Raw genomic sequence first — 19,393 nt, forward strand, 5'->3', positions numbered from 1 at the left:
AGGAGCCCAGCCTTGTGGTTTTGGAAAGGGCTAGGGCTCCAAAGCAGCCTTGTCTCAACACTGAGGACACTTCGCCAGAGGTGGCCGTGGGGACAGTCATAGGCTCCCGAGAGACTCCAGGCTTCCGCCAGTAGTCCAGGCTGCCGCTCTCCAGCCTCATCCTCTACTGGCTTCTTGGGAGCCAGTTGAGAGCCAGGGCCTGCAGGGCCAGAGGCCGCTCCCTGGAAATGGTTTCTTTTTAAAAATCTGAGGCTTCCAAGAGGCAAAGAAGAGTTAGCTCCCCTGGAACCAGCATCTGATTTCAAACTAGACCAAACCCAAAGTGAAAACTGAAAAGGAAAAAAAAAAAAAAAAGAAGAAGTCCGTCATCCATTCTCCAATCAATAAAGGGCCAGAGGGTTTTCAAAACTCAGGTTTTAGCCTTGAAGAATGCCCAGCTGAACAGCTGGGTCTTGGGGAGTTTTCCCACTGACTGGACCTTGCAGGAAACTGGCCCATGGCTGACCAAGGCTAAGAGGCAGTTTAAGCTCAGCATAGCCGAGGCCAAAGCATCATTTCTTTTCTCCCACCCCGCTTCAAATTCCCTGTGGTTGGTAATGATGCCGTTATCTGCTTGGCCACCCAAAGCACTCCAGTTAGTCCTTTAGCCTAATCTCCTACTCTCCCTCAGCCAATCATCACCAAGTCCTTTGAAAAACCTCCAGTTTCTCTACTTCCTCTCCAACTCTGACAAATTCCTGAACTCCAAGTCCTCATTGACTCACCTGGCTTACTGCAGAGCCTCTTCATGGGTCTCATCACCCACCTCCAGTCCTGCCAAGGCTAGAGTGATCTTCCTAAAAGTAAAGTCTAAATATGATTTGTCCATGCTGCTGCTCTTGGGAGTAAAGTTCAAGATCTTCAACAAGGGTCTGCGTGGGCTTCATTGCGTAGCCAGCTCCACGTCCTGAGAACCAGCCCCAGTCCTCGTGATGCTCAGCCCGTGGTGCTGTCTCTTGGCATCTTCTGTACCTGCTGTCTTCAGTGTCCAGGGAGCCTTGCCTCCACCTTGTCCACCTGGGAACCTATTCTTTCCCCACAGCCCAGCTCGGCATGATAGCCCTCTCCACTCCTATGTGCCTATATCCACTCCCACACTCCGCACACATGGGCCAAAATGGAGCCCCTTCTCTATTGCCACATGCTTCATGCATGTCACCACCGACGGCTACTGTACTACAAACAGCTGTTGGCAGGTCTGCCTGCCCATCATCTCTATGTCAAAGATTGTGTCCCTGGTAGTCTTTGGATCCCTATCACTAGATGCCTGGCACAGAATAAGGATCAGCAAAGCTTCAGTGAAGGAGGAAAGAAAGATAAGGACAAAAACTCAGCACTGCCAAAGGAATCAAGCCAACCTTGGCGGCCCCTTCAGGGACCCCCTCATTGTCACAGACCACAGACCTCCACACATCATAAAGCAGCACTGTTGGAAAGATGGGTAACCACACTTTCTCATTCTCCCACAGAGGAAAAATTCCAGAGAGGAAAAGGCACTTCCTCCAGGTATCACGCAGCCCAGGCTGCACTCCACCTTCTGTTTCTGAGAGCAGGGAGGTGGTGAAGGGCTTGTGCCCAGTTGAGTCTTCAGCCAAGTTAGCAGCTTGGAATGACTCTGCTTTGCTCTCTAGCCCTTAGTTTCCTGATCAACAAAATGGAGAGGATAACAGGGTCTACCTCGTGAAGCTGGTTTATACACATTAACGTCCTTTAATGTTCCTTCTGTGCCACCCACCAAGCACTGTACTGGGCATATTTCCCTGCTCTCAAAACATCTGCTCCTGTTGGGGAGACAACAGTAGGCAGATAGACAAATGGGTAACTCACTGCTCTTTATGAGGAATGTCCAAAAGGAAATAAAGAGGATGGAATGATACAGGATAATGGAAAGGGGAGAGGGCAGGTCAACTTGGGTAAAGGAAGGCTTCTCCGAGAAGATAACATTTTTGTTGTTGTTGTTTTGACAGGCAGAGTTAGACAGAGAGAGAGAGAGAGAGAGAGAGAAAGGTTTTCCTTTTTCCATTGGTTCACCCCCCCCCCCAAAGTGGCCACTACAGCCAGCATGTTGCAGCTGGTGCGCTGCGCCAATCCGAAGCCAGGAGCCAGGTGCTTCCTCCTGGTCTCCCATGCAGGTGCAGGGCCCAAGCACTTGGGCCATCCTCCACTGCCTTCCCGGGCCACAGCAGAGAGCTGGCCTGGAAGAGGAGCAACCGGGACGGAATCCGGTGCCCCGACTGGGACTGGAACCCTGAGGTACTAGCACCGCAGGCAGAGGATTAGCCTAGTGAGCCACGGTGCTGGCTAGGGAGATAACATTTAAACTGAAACTGGAAAGATGAGAAGGATGTGGACTATATGAGATGATATGTGCTGCTTTCTTTTTGTTTTAAAAACAGATTTATTCATTTATTTATTTGAAAGTCAGAGTTACACAGAGAGAAAAGGAGAGGCAGAGAGATGCAGAGAGAGAAAGAGGTCTTCCATCCGCTGGTTCACTCCCCAGTTGGCCGAAACGGCCAGAGCTGCACTGATCCGAAGCCAGGAGCCAGGAGGCTTTTCTGGATCTCCTACACAGGTGCAGGGGCTCAGGGACTTGAGCCATCTTCCACTGCTTTCCCAGGCCACCAGCAGGGAGCTGGATCAGAAGTGGAGCAGCCAGGACTTGAACCAATGCCCATATGGGATGCCGACACTGTAGGTGAAAGCTTTATCTACTACTCCACAGCATGGGCTCCATGCAGCTTTCTTAGAATAATGCCTGCCTGGTGCACAGTACAAGCCAAAATTAATGTGAATATTATTGATATTTTCTTATGCCGACAGTTTCCAGTCTAAGATCTGAGAATCCCTAAGTGGTGTGTAGTTACTGTGCACTAGTGCACTAAGATTTTCTGTGTATTAAAACATGCAAGCAATTTTTCAATAGTAGACACCATGGTGAATAAAAACATACATTTTCTCTGTCTTTTTCAACACCTCTATTTTAGAGAAAACAAAAGCAGGCAGTTAAGCTGCAGGTTGGGACATCTACGCCCCATATTGGAGTGCCTGGGTTTGAGTCTAGGCTCTGCTGCTAATTTTGAGTTCCTGCTAGTGCGGATCCTGGGACTCAGACTGAACTCTCAGCTTTGGCCCCCAACACAATCCTTGCAGGTGTATTTGCCTCGAAAGTAAGTAGATCAATATTTTTTTTTAATTTTGTAAGTAAAAATAAAGGATGATAAGACACTGTTAAATCAAAGTGGCAAGGTGAAGTAGAATGGTAAGATATGCTGCCACACTGTGTTTTTCAAAAAGGATAGGTGTGGGCATTTAGCTTAGTGATTAAGATGCCTCCAACCCTACATTGGTACATGGGCTCCCTACCTGCCTCCCACTCCTAATTTCAGCTTCCTGCTAATGCAGACCCTTGGAGGTGGCAGAGATGGCTCAGCAGTTGGGTTCCTACCATCCACGTGGGAGACCTGGGTAGAGTTGCAGGCTCCCAGCTTGGGGGAGGAGACATTGTGGGCATTTAAGTTGAACCAAGGAATGGGAGTCCTCCCTCTCTCCTTCTCTTTGCTCTCAAATTAAAAAAAAAAATTGATGAGTAACATGTAAATATTTATAGTACATAGTACCTTTGAAAGGTCACAACAGAAATTGAAACACTAGTTGGTTTTGGGCACCGGCAACGTGTGATGAAGAATGGGGATGCAAGAAGACTTTCATCCATATCTCTTTGTACCTTGTGAATTTTGTATCAAGTGCATGTACTACCTACTCCGAAAAATTTAACAGAAGACCTGAGTTTTTACGCTTATTAAATGTTTATCATGTGTTTTCACAATCAAAGGCTACTTAAAGGAGAACTATTATTATATCAGATCCCATGAAAGAGCTTTTACTTTAAATTGAGATTCTCATGCTAAAAAGAGTTGAGTTTTTTTTTTTTCCCCACTATATTGCATCCTGTTCAGAGAGCCTTGGAACATAGGAGAAAGTTTTGAGATTTTGATAGTTGACTAGAATTACTGCATCTGTAGAAGGTAGGGACCTGGGCAGAAATTTTTCTTTTTAAGATTTATTTATTGGGGGCTGGCACTGTGGCATAGTGGGTAAAGGTGCCACCTGCAGTGCCAACATCCCATATGGGTGCCGGTTCAAGTCCCGGCTGCTCCACTTCATCCAGCTCTCTGCTATGGCCTGGGAAAGCAGTAGAAGATGGCCCAAGTCCTTGGGCCCCTTCACCTGTGTGGCAGACCCAGAGGAAGCTCCTGGTTCTTGGCTCCTAGCTTCTGATCTGCCCAGCTCCAGCAGCTCTGGCCATTGCAGCCAACTGGGGAGTGAACCAGTAGAAAGAAGACCTCTCTCTCTCTCTCTCTCTCTCTCTCTGCCTCTCCTCTCTCTCTCTCTGACTTTCAAATAAATAAATAAAATAAATAATAATAAATTATTTATTTATTTGAAAGGCAGAGAAAGAAGAGAGATCTTTCTTGTGCTGATTCACTCCCCAGAGGGCTTCAATAACTAAGGCTGGGTTAAGCTGAAGTCAGGAGCTTGGAATTCCATCCAGGTCTCCAATGTAGGCAGTAGGGGCCCAACTACTTGGGCCATCTTCTACTCCTTTCACAGGAGCATTAGCTGGAAGCTGAACTGGAAGCAGAGCAACAGGAACTCCAACCAGTGCTCATATGGGATGGCCAGGATCATGGAGGGATGCTTGACCTATTGTACCACAGTGTCGGCCCCAGTAAAGACTTCCAAAGTTCCCTGTCCAGATTTCCTCAAGGTGTGATATTAAAGAGGATAAGCCTCCATAATTAGCCCCAGCCACTTATTATACAAAAGCAGGATATTAGGTTTCCTAGGATAGTATGATTATATCCTGGCTTTTTTCTGGAGTTGAAAGTCTTAGAAAAAAAGACTTCAGATTCTGAATCTGCTAACTCTGCATCATGATTCAATCATTGATACTAAATATAATAATAGCTACCACTTATTAATGATTCCTTTGTGTCAAGGGCTTCATGTTTATTATTTCCATGCCTCAACATTGCATTTTATCAATGGAAAGGACTTGTGGAATCTTAAGAACTTGCCCAAATGACAGGCAGCACTGGGACAGTAATTCAGGCCTGCCCACTTCCAATGTACTCTCCTCCCGCACACCACCACAGGCTCTCTGGATGAGCAGCATCCTCTCAACTTGACTGCCACCGTCATGTCCCGGCCACCTAATGTCTCCAAGCCACTTCCCCAGATATCACACTACCTGAAATTATAATACTGGAGAGCAATTGACGGAAACATCATTTTACACAAAGATGAGGAAAATTGAGAACTCTGAGAGAATGTAAGTGGTTTGTCCCAAGATCACAAAGCGAAGGGTTACTTTCTTGGCCAAGATTGATCATAAACTCAAGCTCACACTTTTGAACAGAATCTCACGGATAAGTGGAAGCCAGGCCTGCTCACTGCACTGTGGATCAAGCTGAGGGTGTGAAGAAACTGGTTCATGGTAGCAGTGGGCTGTGTCACTACGTGATCATCACTAAGAACAAAAACAGAAGTAGACAGCATGGTATAGACATTCAGGATTCAAGATAGAACACCCACATGAAAGGCTGCTTCTCTCAGATCCCTCCCACACCACATGGGCTTCTTCCAGCTTCAGCCAGTTTAGCAGGCCAGAAAGAGCCACTGAGCCAGGTTAGTGACTTACTCTATCCAGGAGAACTGACTGGCCAAAGAGATAACAGTGGCCTTTATCTGGTCACTGAGTCTCCCACGGTAAGCCAAACACTCTGCTGGACTGTCTCACTTTCTAAATAAAGCATTTTGTAAACTTCTTTTTTTTTTTCTCCTTTTGAGATCTGTTTTCTAAATTTGGCTTCCAGAGTCACTTTCAGGTTCCGGGTGGTTAATTTCTTTTCCTCCAAGGATCTTCAAACAAGGGACTAAATAGAAAACAGATACTGAGAATCAGAATTTTAGCCCCAGCTGGACTTGAGCGTCACTGTGGACCCACATCCTTCTTTGCAGGCAAGGAACAAGCCCATGGAGATCATTGGGTTTTCCTAGGGTCACACAGCCCCAGGAGTGGCAGAGAGACCCTGGAAACCCTGACTCCTTGCCTAGTGCTCTTTGGTCTACTGTCCCAAATCCTGGCTTTTCTACTCCTGGCATGTGAGCAGGGGCAAGTCATCTTGATTTTCTAAGTCTACTTTTCTCCCCCAGTAAACTGGGACGATGACCACTTAGGAGTTTGGGGAGGACTAAGTGAGATAATTCAGGTAAAATGGTGAAGAGCACGTGGCTAAGAATCAGGGCTAGGGGGTCAAACTGCCTACATTCGAATTCCAGCTCTGCCACTTGCTCAGCTGACATCTTGGCCTAGTTACTTTTCTTCTCCATCTCATTTTCCTCAACCATAAGTGATAATAGTTCCCACTTTGCTGAAACTGTTGTGAGTCTTAAATAATTTAACCGATTTTGAATAATGCTTAGCACGTTAGCCATGATGAGTGTGACGATAATAGCCACTTTTCTTATCTTGAGAAACCATATTTTGCCCTAAATTCAGCGATTTGAAAGCATTCATTTTCATGTGTTTTGGACATATGCTAAAATTATCAAGATTAGAGGTTGATTTTCTGCTTTATTTAAAAAGAAATCTCATCATTGGCAGTCCCAGCTCCCAATTGAGGGAGGTCATGATTCCATAATTTATAGCCTAGGGCTGCGTTTGGAGTCCAGGGGCTTCTACTCCCCAGTGTGCTGAAAAGGGCAGCAGCCCCTCAGTCTGTGTTGCTCCATCTGGGATACTAATACTTACTCTTTGTAGAGTGCTTTGAGACCTTTGCATGAAAATTGCTATGTGAGCACAAATTATTATCTCTTTTCCAGATATCACTTTTAGATCGAAAACCAGAAGCTCCCTGAAACAGACCACAGCAGAAGTCCAGGCTGGACACGATGGAGCTGTCCTGGGCTATCTCAAGCACATGCTACTCTCATGTGTGACACCATCGACACTTTCCTTTCTCATGTCTTGGCATATCTGATTTGGATTGGGGAAGACAAGATGTCCCCAAGATGGATGTTTTTGCTGTTTGACTTTCAAAGCTTCTCCCTCCCCTCTGTTTTCCTGATTTGTGTATTTAGAATCCTCTCCTGAGGTCAACAGGAACTCTGAGATTGATTCAATTCTGGGGGCGTGAAGCAGGACAAGAAGAAGTTATTCTCTTATTCCCAAATCCTCAGGCGCACATACCTCTGCACGTCCAAACCAATCATGCTTCTACCTCGTCCCTTTCAGTTTGTGTGCATTCTTTTTCTTTTGATTCCTCAGAACTTTCAATATCAAGATAAGTAATTTTAAGACTCATTTTACAAACTGAGTTTTCTTTGTAACTCATGCATTTGTTTAATCACTCTACCAAAAACCATTTGAGGAAAACCTACTGTGCATAGCGCTGACCCAGAGGCTAAAAAAAAAAAAAAAAAAAATAGCCATGATTCCTGCTAGAGCTAAAATCTGGGCAAAAGAAGTTGGCTGCATTGTTACCTGTTGAGCTTGTACCTGGTTTGGATTTCTCCCAACACAACACACATACACACACACACACACCCTGCTTGTCCTTTAATGTCACCCCTCAGCCCTGGCTTCAGAGTCCATGTCCCGCTGCTGTCTGCACTCTCCCAATTCTAGGAACAGAAACAACATGCTCTGTAAGTGCTGGCTCCTCAGTATGTGCTGACGTGATGAACTCATCCACACTAAGAGGTTAGCACCTAGTAGGGCCTAATGCATGCCTCCTTCAGTTACGCTGTAGTTTCTAAGGCAGTCAAAGTTTCATCCCAAAATGAACTTACTCATTTCAAAAATATTTGTATTTGTTCTTTCTTTTAAAAAATCCATTTGACTAGTATTTTTTTGAAACTCCTCATTTGACAACATTTCCAGTGCCTACTCTGGATCAAGCTTTCTATCCAATGCTGAGAAGGTAGGGCAAATAAGACACGCCAGGTCCCTGACCCGGGAGAGTTTATATGCTTAAAGGGAAACACACTAAAGAGGAAACAACCAAAAACATCTCTATGAGAGAAACTGAAGACAGAGAAAGAGAGAATGGCTGAGAACGAGTGGATTGAAATGACTAGTACAGGACACTCCTTGCGAGGATGATCTTTCTAAAGAGATAGCGTTTGAACTGAGACCTGAAGAATGAAGAGGAGTCAGCCACACAAAACTCCAGGAGTGGAGCATCTGAAATAGAGGGCACTATAGCACACAAAGGACCTGAGATGATCATAAGCTCAGCATGATCAAAGTATAGCAGAGTGCAGTGGGATTGGAGATGGATAACCCGAGGAGGAAGCAAGGCATGGGATGAGGTTAGGGCAATAAGTAGTGCTCAGACTCATACTGGGCCTTGCAAGCTATGGTAGCTTTGAATTCTATTCTAAGGCAGCTGAAAACCACTCAGGGGCTTAAACAGAGCAGTGGCATAATCTGATTTATATTCGGAAAAGATCACTCTGAGACATGGAGCAGAGACTAATGGTACAAGAGTGGAATCAAAGAGAAGAGTTAGGAAGTTGCTGCTGCACAGGAGGTGAGAGAGGACAGTGACAGACTTGGGTAGTGACACTGGAGATGAAGAAAAATTGATGGAATTCAAGATAAATAACTTGAAGGTGGAACAAACTAAATGGCTTTCTGGAGGATTAGATGAAGTGGCTGAGGAAAATGGAGTAATCAAGGATGACTCGAGTCTCTGGCTTCAACAACTGGACAGATGATGGAACCGCTGATTGAGATGGAAAGCTCAGCAAATAACACAATACAGCTGGAGGAAGTAGAAAATTCCATTTCTGACATACTAACACTGAGTTGCCGAGAAGACATGCAAGTGGAAATTCAAGTGACAGTTGAGTACCTAAGTCAGGATTTCCAAGGAGAGGTCAGAGTCCCAGGTCTGAGTTCCATAGTCAGTTGATACATAGTATTCAGAGCTACCTAACCAGGCAAGATGATGAAAAGAATCTGGCAGGGAAGAGAGCCTAGAATAGCACTAATAAAAATATGTGTGACCCACACTTGTGAGCTACAGGTGTCACTTTACTTTTTCTAGTAGCCACACTAAAAAAGTAAAAAGAAGCAAAGGAAATTAATTTTCATTAGCCCCAGCATGCACTCATGTAATTATTAATATAGTAGCATGTTATAATATAAATTTTGTTTACATTCTTTTTTTTTTTCATTTTAAGCCTTTGAAATCCAGAGTATATTTCATGCTTACAACATATCTCCTTTCACACCAGCCACATTTCAATAGCACTCACATGTGAATGGTAGGTGCAGCTCTAGAACTCAGCCCAGGATAACCCATTCTTTGTAAGGTGCAGAGGAGGGAGGAGTCAGGGCAGGAGACTGGGAATGACATCAAAGAAACCAGGAGAAGAGAGTATTTTGTAAAGGGCCAGGCAACTACTCCCAATGCTTCCAAGGGGCTGAGTGAGAAGAGAAGGAGCAGCAGAGTTTGGGAACACGGAGATCTCTGATGGCCTTGACAAAACTGCTTCAGCAGAGTGACAGCTCCTGGCAGGAAGCCAGAATGGAGCCCATGGAAGGGAAGGAAGTGGTGACTGCCAGTAGAAACAACTTTTCCAGCAGGTTTTGCTGCGCAGAGTGCCCGAGGAATGAAGCATGAAGTTGGGGGGTGGGGAGCTGTGAGTCGGGGGCAGGTGATTCCTGGAACAGGAGACCCTGGAGCAGCTTGAGCGGTCATGGTGCTGTTCCGGTGAGAAGGAAGAATGGGACCACTGAAGAATGGACGCCCTCGGAAAAGGGGGGTGGGCACAAGAGCACAGAGAGGATGGGGCCTGGACAGGAAAACTGACGTTTCCATTACAGGATGGAAGACAGAGTATGGATATAGTATCAGAGAATGAATACAGATTGGTTTATAGAGCTGAGTAACAGGAATCCTAACCCAGGGCTTAGCCACGAGGGGGAAAACAAGAAACAATGGAGGAATGCTAGCTGGAAAGGACAAAAACCAGCATGCCTGCAGACAGGGTGAGTGGTGGGAAACTATTTGCACTTTTTTCTTTGAAAAAAAAAAATCCATTTGGTTAATATAAGAGGAGACAAGTGTTTTTCAGGATCTGAAATGTTGGCAGCCACCCTCCAAAGTACTCCTTTCTCTGGATCAAGTCACCTAGGAAACCAGCGGAGCGACCCTGAGGTTGCTGGATGATTGGCATCTCAGGACAAAGCAAATGAAGAGTCCTGAGGTCATCTCACTCAAGCTGCAGAAAAGCCTGCTGCCTGAGCCCTGCTCATACAACAGCGGGCACATGAATGTCACCCTCAGGGGCCCTCCCCCCGAGCAATGCTGGAAACAGTGATACAATCTCATCCTCTCACCCGTGGGTGCATCTACCTGAGGCCTATTGAATTTTCTACCAATTTGGCAGTCTAGGCCCCTTCCAAGGCTTTCAGAAATGTGATGACCTTGAGAGGGGAAATACAGCAGGCAGGGTCTCAGACAGGAAAGAGTATTCCACTCGAGACAGCTTATGGAAAATAGTGAAATAAAGTGCCAAGTTACAAAGACACGGGCAGAGTTTTAAGGAAAGTGACAGGTAGGCAGAGGCATCAGGGACTGGCAAGAGTGGTGAAACCTTGGCTTCCTGAAACACGCAGGGCAAGCAGAAGAAGTGTAACTGACCCCAGTGAGTACTGGAGCTACATGGGGACTGCCACAGCTACTGTGAAAACACGGCATCAAAGGAGAGAAGGAGCGAGGGGAAGAAGCACCCCAATCTCTCTCTTCCTCCTACCCCTTGCCAAGCTCCTGTTGAACCCACTGGGAGCCAGAGGGTGCGAGAACCGGTGATGGATCCCATGGAGGTCAGGGTGGCTGCTTCCAGAGAAGGGCAGAGACGGAGTGCATGGAGTGGGAGGGAGGCAAACAACACAACCAGTGCCACAAGATAAGATAGCTTCACATGAAACTGATTAAATGCAAATGTCTGCTCTGCACTATCTGTGGAGCCCAAGTGAGTGATAGGGAGCAGATGAGGGGAGGGGGAAGTGAAATATGTGAGCTCATTCGCACTTACCCGGCGGCTGCGCTGTTCTTTTCTACCAGGTGAGAGACTTGGAGAACGGAGAGATGAATACTTTCTGTTTTATTAAGGAAAAAATTTTTATTTGCCCTATTAATAGAAGGTTAAAAAAATGCTAGATGCAAAAATATTAGTTTGACTTTTTGAGAGAAAGACTCCTAGGATCCTAGGACTCTAGGATCCTCAGTGCTCCTTCCCCACCTTCCTCAACCCGCAAGTCTGGAAAGAGACCTAAATCACCAGGAGACGTTGGTTTACAGAAGCTTACGTGTAGACAAAAACCTGCTGCAGACACTGGCGGTCACTCAGCCTTCACCAACACATGGACACAATCAAACAGCAGTGCAGTACGGTGGTCAAGAAGGTTCGCTCTGAAGTCAGATTGTTCATCTTGAAATACTTGCTCCACTACTCCTTAGCTATATGACCTTGGTAAATTACTCACTCATTCTCCAAATCATCTGTAAAATAGGGTTCTAATAGTATATATTTCACAGTTGTATCTTTTTTTTGTATCTTTCAAAGATTACAGAAGATACTTCATGTAATATACAGATAGTGATCTAGCAAAGGCTTAAAGAGAGTCTTTATTAATAAAACCAGTTTCCTGGAGCAGGAATTTAGTGTGGCATTCAAGACTTGAGATGCCCCCATCCCATATATCAGGGATTGAGTTCCAGTCCTGGCTCTGCTTCCATCCAGTTCAGCTTCCTGGTGATGTACACCAGAGGAAGCACTGGATTATGGCACAAGCACTTGGCTTCCAGCCACTCACATGGGAAACCTGCATTGAGTTTCTGCTTCCCCATTTTAGCCTGGCCCAGCCTCAGCCTTTGCAGGCATTTGGGGACTGAATCACTGAATGGGAAACCAATCGCCCTATCACCTTTCCAAAAAGCAAAATACATTTTTTTGATAGGCAGAGTTAGAGAGAGAGAGAGAGAGAGAGAGAGAGAGAGAAAGGTCTTCCTTTTTCTGTTGGTTCACCCCCAAGTGGCTGCTATGGCCGGCGCACTGCACCAATCCAAAGTCAGGAACCAGGTGCTTCCTCCTGGTCTCCTATGTAGGGGCAGGGTCCAAGGACCTAGGCCATCCTCCACTGCACTCCCGGGCCACAGCAGAGAGCTGGACTGGAAGAGGAGCAGCTGGGACAGAATCCGGCGCCCCAACCAGGACTAGAACCTGGGTGCCAGTACCGCAGGCTGAGGATTAGCCTAGTGAGCTGTGGCGGCAGCTTCAAAATACATTTTTAAAAAATTTTCTAAGCCAATTTTTTTATTCTGAATTATTATGCAACCAACTCTATTTCTCTTTAATAATCTGGACTTAATTTCCTCGCCGTGTTTTTAGGTTCTTTTCTAGAATCAATTTCTCTCTTTCTAACACACATACACACACACAAATAGTAGAGTTCTCATATATGTCAAAGTTATATGGATTCTCTAACTCACCTATTTTTTTTTTAAGATTTATTTTGTTTATTTGAAAGACAGAATTACAGAGAGAGGCAGAAACAGAGAAAGAGAGGTCTTCCATCTGCTGGTTCACTCCCAAGATGGCCGCAACAGTCAGAGCTGTGCCGATCTGAAGCCAGGAGCCAGGAGCCAGGAGTTTCTTCCAGGACTCCCACATGGATGCAGGGGCCCAGGGACTTGGACCATCTTCTACTGCTATCCCAGGCCATAGCAGAGAGCTGAATCGGAAGAGCAGTGGCCAGGACTGGAACTGGTGCCCATATAGGATGTCAGCACTTCAGGCCAGGGCTTTAACCCGCTGCGAAACAGCACCGGCCCCTTACTCACCTATTTATTTGTGTCTTTAATGATGTTGCACTATGTCCCAGATGCTGTACTAGGTGCTGGGCTCCCTGAGGACTGTGTGACCCAGTGAGGGACACAAACATCAATTATTACAAATAAGAATAATGTGTTAGGATAATGCCCATTAGTGTAGTGCAATATTGCAGCTCAGATTTTTCAGCTTTTAAAGAAAATGAGGGCCGGCGCCGTGGCTCAATAGGCTAATCCTCCACCTTGCGGCGCCGGCACACCGGGTTCTAGTCCCGGTTGGGGCGCCGGATTCTGTCCCGGTTGCCCCTCTTCCAGGCCAGCTCTCTGCTGTGGCCAGGGAGTGCAGTGGAGGATGGCCCAGGTGCTTGGGCCCTGCACCCCATGGGAGACCAGGAAAAGCACCTGGATCCTGGCTCCTGCCATTGGATCAGCGCGGTGCGCTGGCTGCAGCGGCGGCCATTGGAGGGTGAACCAACGGCAAAAGGAAGACCTTTCTCTCTCTGTCTCTCTCTCTCACTGTCCACTCTGCCTGTCAAAAAAAAAAAAAAAAAAAAAAAAAAAAAGAAAGAAAGAAAAGAAAATGAGGTAAGTTTCTGAGCTCCAAGGGAAACATTGGACTTGGCTGTCCAATACAGTAGCCACTGACCGACCCCACGTGACTTCACATTTTAGTTGTAAGTAACTGAAACTAACTATAAACTATAAAGTTTAACACTTTGGGGCACCAGCTTTGTGGTGCAGTGGATTAAGCTGCCGCCTGCAAAGCCAGTCTCTTATCGGCATAGATTTGAGTCCCAGTCATTCTCCACTTCTGATCAAGCTCCCTGCTAATGTGCCTGAAGATGACACAAGTCTTTGGGTCCCTGCACCGCACCCAGGTGGGAAACCCAGATGGTGTTCTAGGCTACTGGCTTGAGCCTGGCCCAGCCCTGACTGCTGTAGCCACTTGAGTAATGAACCAGCAGATGGAAGATCTCTCTCTGTCACTCTGCCCTTCAAATAAATAAATAAATCTTAAAAAAAAAAAAAAAAAGATACAGTTTAACACTATGTTGCTAATCGGCATCAGGGATACTTCAAGTGCTCAGTCATCATGTGTGCCTAGTGACTACTGTATTGAACAGTGAAAATGCAGGTTCCCACCAGCGTAGAAAGTTTTATTAGATAGCCCTGCATGGGAGCCTCAGATATGAAAGAAATTCCCATGGTCTTAAAAGGGATGGTTGTGGGAAAAAAATAGGGAAATGCTGTAAAATATAGAAACCATGGCAAGGGTAAAATTTTACAAGTTGGAACCATAATTTCTAGTATTAGAAGGGTACAAGGAAGATAAAAGTTTTGAATCTCATAAGGACTGATTCTCTTTGCAATTCTTGCTGACCAAAAATTCATTTTTATAGTGGAAACTTTATTCAATTTTAAGTATTTTTAAGTTTGTAATTATTTGATAAAAGTCTAGGGAAAAACAGAATCTACTGTATAATGAATGGTAATGCTCACATTCCAACTTTTCTAAAATGGAAAACTATCAGGAAGCATGTATGGTCCCAGCAGCTTTCCCCAGAGGTCTCATTTTTGGTAGGGGCTTGGGAATCTCTTCATTGGTTCTTTTATGTTTCTGATTCCACCATTGCTTACTGATGAACACGTCACTTTTCCAGGTCTCCTGTTCTTCGTTCTCTTGGGAACGCAAAGCTTTGAGTGCAATTTCACATCGACAGTGCTTCCTTGCATGGAGTCAGAAGCAAGTGCCCCCCATTTCGGCTGTGTGCAATCATTCTCTCAGTACTGCTGCTCTTTTTTCTTGTACTTGACAGTGAATCAGAAAATTGCTATAACTAGAATAAGGAGAAAGTGAGACTTTGAAATTCTGCATCCAAGATAAATTGGCCGTGTGTACAGAAAAATGAGAAGTCTTGTTGACAGGTGGCAGTTCTCTACCTGGAAAAAGAAATTCACATCACAAAAGGGAAAATGAAGCTTTGCTTATTTTCTAGGTCAGTTGTTCAGAATTCATATCAGAACAGATTTAATTTAGAGGACAAGATAGGAATATGCCTTTCTGATTATAGATGGAAAGGGTAGATAAATTTGAAAACGTGGCCCCCAAAGCTGAAACCAACCTCCTGCTGAATCCTCTCCCAACCATCAAGCTGGCCAACGTATCCTTCTCCCCTGAGACTGTGAGGTGAGAAAGCCCAACCATTTATGTGGAAAGGACGCATGGAGGAAAACCAAGGCTGCTGGCCAACAGCCCATCTGAACTTCCAGCTAGCAGCCAGCACCGACTGCCAACCAGGAGGCTGGGACTATTTTGGACATTTCACCCTTCTCAGCACCCAGTCACCACCTAGTGAAGCACAAGAACCACCTGGTCCATCAATACAATAGTGAGAAATAATAAATTGTGGTTTTAAGCCACTAAGTTAGGATGTAGTTTGTTAAACAGTGACAGATACTGAAGCAATACTTTAGAGACTATTTAGGTAACGTTTGTGCATCTTATGCATAATGGTATGTATGTATTTTGGTTTGATGGACTCAAGTATGTTGTGATAGAAGAAAGTAACAAATGAGATGGGCATTCTCTGTTTCCCATCATCAAATGTATCACTCTTCCTGTGTGTGTACGCACACCCTCCTCTCTCTCTGTCCCTGTCCCATTGTCAAGCCTTTCAGTTACGTTCCAGACCCCATCCTTCTTTGCCTTTTCAAGGAGTCATTCAATCATCTCTCTTCTGTTATTACATCAATTTTCCCCCCTCTGCTGACTCAGTTCTATCAGTAGGCAAACATGCCTTAATAGCATCCGTTTTAAAAAATCAACTTTGATACGACATCCCCCGCATCCACTGTCCCATTCCCTGCTCATCTGGGATTCCTGTCTTCACTTCCTGGCACACTGTCCTCTCCACCTACTCCCTCTGGGCTTCTGTCTATACCGTTTCACTTGAACTGCTCTAGTCAAGGTCATAAGTGATTTTCATCTCGCCAAATTTCACAGTAATCCCCTCATTTTCTCCACCTGTCTGTAGTATTCAATGAAGTTCATCACTCCTTTCTTCTTTTGGTTTCCATTGCACCCGCAATTCTAGTTTTTATCTGGTCTCCCTTTCAAACCTCCTGTTCTGGCTATTTGCCCTCTAATCAACCTTTCTCCATCTACCCTCACTCCTTAGGTAATCTCATCCATTTTCATAGCTCTGAATGCATCTAAATATTGCTGACTCTTGGGGTCAGCACCGTAGTGTAGTGGTTAAAGCCACCGCCTGCAGTGCCAGCATCCCATGTGGGCACCGGTTCAGGTCCCGGCTACTCTGCTTCCAATCCAGCTCTCTGCTATGGCCTGGGAAAATAGTGGAGGATGATCCAAATCCTAGACCCCTGCACCCATGTGGGAGACTCTTGACTTCAGATCGGTGCAGCTCCGGCCATTGCTGCCATCTGGGGAGTAAACCAGCAGATGGAAGACCTCTCTTTTTCTCTCTACCTCTGCCTCTCTGTAACTCTGCCTTTCAAATAAATAAATAAATCTTAAAAAAAAAAAAAACATGCTGACTCTCAAATCTACATATCCATACCTGACCTCCTCTATGAACTCCAAAATCACATATTCTATTGCCTATCTGATATCGCCACTTGGGAGTCTTAACAGGCAACTCAAATGTAACATTCTCAAAATAGAACCTTTCTTTCCAGCCCCTTCTCCAAATGTATTGTCCTCATGCTGGTGAAATGTACAACCCTCCACTTAATTGCTTAAGCCAAATATCATATAAAGATCCATTCTTTCTCTAATCACCATACCTATTCCTGTTCTTGTCACAAGTCCTTCTCCTTCTTCCCGTCTCCACTGTTACTGCCTGTCACAATCAGCACTTAGATAAGCCACTGTCATCTCTGTCCTCCACTCCCACAACCACATCTTAGCCACCATACATCATTTTCTACATAAAAGGCTTTAAAATGTAGATCAGATGTTATTTCCCAATTCAAAATTTTCCAAGATTTGTCATTGCATTTAGAATAGAATCAAAATTCTTTGCCCTGACCTGTAAGGTCTTATACTATCTGGCCTCTGCCTGCATTTCCAACCTTGTTTATTTGCACTTTCATAGTAGTTTAGTCCAGTTACAGCCACACATGTCTGTTTGCTGATCCTTAAACACCAAGCTAGCATCAGGCTTCCATTCTTCACAGTTGTTATGCCTAAAACACTTTGCCCTGAGAAATTTGCATAACTGGCTCCTTCCTGTCATCTCAGTATCTGTTTGAATGTCACTTCCTCAAAGAGATTTTAAATAATTACCCTCTAAGGAGTAGTCCCTAATCAGTTTTGCTCATGCTACTTTTATTATAAAATTTTCACTTCCTTGCTGCGCCAGCACACCAGGTTCTAGTCCTGTTCGGGGCGCTGGATTCTGTCCCGGTTGCCCCTCTTCCAGTCCAGCTCTCTGCTGTGGCCAGGGAGTGCAGTGGAGGATGGCCCAGGTGCTTGGGCCCTGCACCCGCATGGGAGACCAGGATAAGCACCTGGCTCCTGGCTTCGGATCAGTGTGGTGCGCTGGCTGCAGTGCGCGGGCCGCAGTGGCCATTGGAGAGTGAACCAACGGCAAAGGAAGACCTTTCTCTCTGTCTCTCTCTCTCTCACTGTCCACTCTGCCTGTCAAAAACTAAAAAAAAAAAAAAAAAAAAAAAAAAAAAAAAAAAAAAAAAAAAAATTTCACTTACTGAGAATTGCTTGTTAGTTTATTTGTTTTGCTGTTTATTATCTGCTTCTCCCTATTAGAATGTAAGCTCTGTATGAAAAGAGATCATGGGGCTGCTGTTACAGCTGAATGGGTAAAGCCACCGCCTGCAATACCAGGATCCCATATGGATGCTGGCTCATGTCTCAGTTGCTCTACTTCCAAACCAGTTCTTTGCTGATGGCCTAGGAAAGCAGCAGATGATGACCCAAGTACTTGGGCCGCTGACATCCACATGAGAGAGCTGGATGAAGCTCCTGGCTCCTGGCTACTGCCTGGCACAGTCCTGGCATTGTGGTCATCTAGGGAGTGAACTCACAGATGTAAGATATTTATTTTGCTTGCCATCTTTTCCTCTCTCCCTCTGTAACTCTGTCTTTTTAAAAAACAAATACACAAATAAGAAGTGTGCTCACCTCTGCTCTCTTCTTTACCATTTGCCTAGAATATCTCCATCCTTTCCCCCCTCAGCTTATGAGTGGCTTTAAAGTGAGTCTTTTTTTTAAAGATTTATTTATTTATTGAAAGGCAGAGTTATAGGGAGAGAGAGAAAAAGAGGGGTCTTGCATCCACTGGTTCACTCCCCAAATGGTCGTAAAGGCCAGGGATGAACCTGGCCAAAGCCAGAAACCAGGAGCTTCTTCCAGGTCTCCCACATGGGTGCAGGGGCCCAAGCACTTGCCATCCCCTACTACATTCCAAGATGCATTAGCAGGGAGTTGGATAGGAAGTGAAGCAGCTGGGACACTAACTGGTTCCCATATGGGATACCAGCACTGCAGGCAGTGGCTTAACCCACTGTGCCACAACGATGGCCCCAATAAATAAATAAAAAATAAATAAATAAAAAAGGAAAAAAAGAAAGAAAGAAAGAAAGAAAGAACAGAAAAGAAGAAAAAGGAAAGGAAAGGAAAAAAATCAGATTGGTTTTGTTCAATACTGTACTCCCAGAGCCCAGACAAGTGCCTGACACCTAGTGGGCACTGCAAAGTGTGTGTGGAATGAATGGTGCTTAGTAAGAATCATGGTCACTCCTTATCCTTGGGTCTATTCAAGGACTTTATATGGATAGTAACGTAAGTATTTCCTGATCAACTCACATTGCTCTGTATGAATAATTACACAACGCACATGGTACTTCAGCTGTGACTCTGCTAGATTACAACCTTCATAAAGGAAAGTACGACACCTTGCTAAATTTCATATCCCAAAAGCTTCTATGGTATCTGAAACATATCAGGCTCTAAAAATACTTTGGTGACTTTAAATATATCAGTCAAGTACTGAATACTTAGTTTGAGCTGAAGTAGTAGAGCTTATGTAAAAATGTACAATGAGAGAGGTCTCCCTTTATAAGATATTTGAAACCTAATTTCAGCAAGGGTAGATGCATAAAATTAAAATAGAGGTAACAATAAGCTCTTTTATTTATAGAAACAATCCAGCAGCGTAAGGGTAATCTCTCCAGGAACAGAGAACGATGAAAACAGTGGATGACTTTTGATAGCAACATTGTGGTGAATGAATTCTCACTTAAATTCTTTTAATTATTACTAAATATAATGAATATCATCCCTAAGAAGAATTCTAGTTTCAAGAACTCAAAGGTCTCCTGTTTCACAAGATAGAAAGGAGACTGGAGGAATTCCTTCTCCCAGAGAGAGTCACAATAATGTAGTGCACCATCAACTCTCA

The 19,393-nt window shown here is 44.8% G+C and overlaps 1 long non-coding RNA gene across 3 annotated transcripts in view; it reads right to left on the reverse strand.

The window, feature by feature from the left end:
- Positions 1-359: 359 nt before the first annotated feature.
- Positions 360-19,393, reverse strand: part of LOC127490514 (uncharacterized) — a 78,339-nt gene continuing 59,305 nt past the window's right edge. For all 3 annotated transcript variants that reach the window (XR_011389766.1, XR_007918493.2, XR_007918490.2), the window contains one exon: positions 360-14,891. This is a non-coding gene — a long non-coding RNA (uncharacterized lncRNA). The remainder of the gene's footprint in view (positions 14,892-19,393) is intronic.

The sequence above is a fragment of the Oryctolagus cuniculus genome, chromosome 6 (genome assembly GCF_964237555.1).
Source record: "Oryctolagus cuniculus chromosome 6, mOryCun1.1, whole genome shotgun sequence".
NCBI classification, from domain to species: Eukaryota; Metazoa; Chordata; class Mammalia; order Lagomorpha; family Leporidae; genus Oryctolagus; species Oryctolagus cuniculus.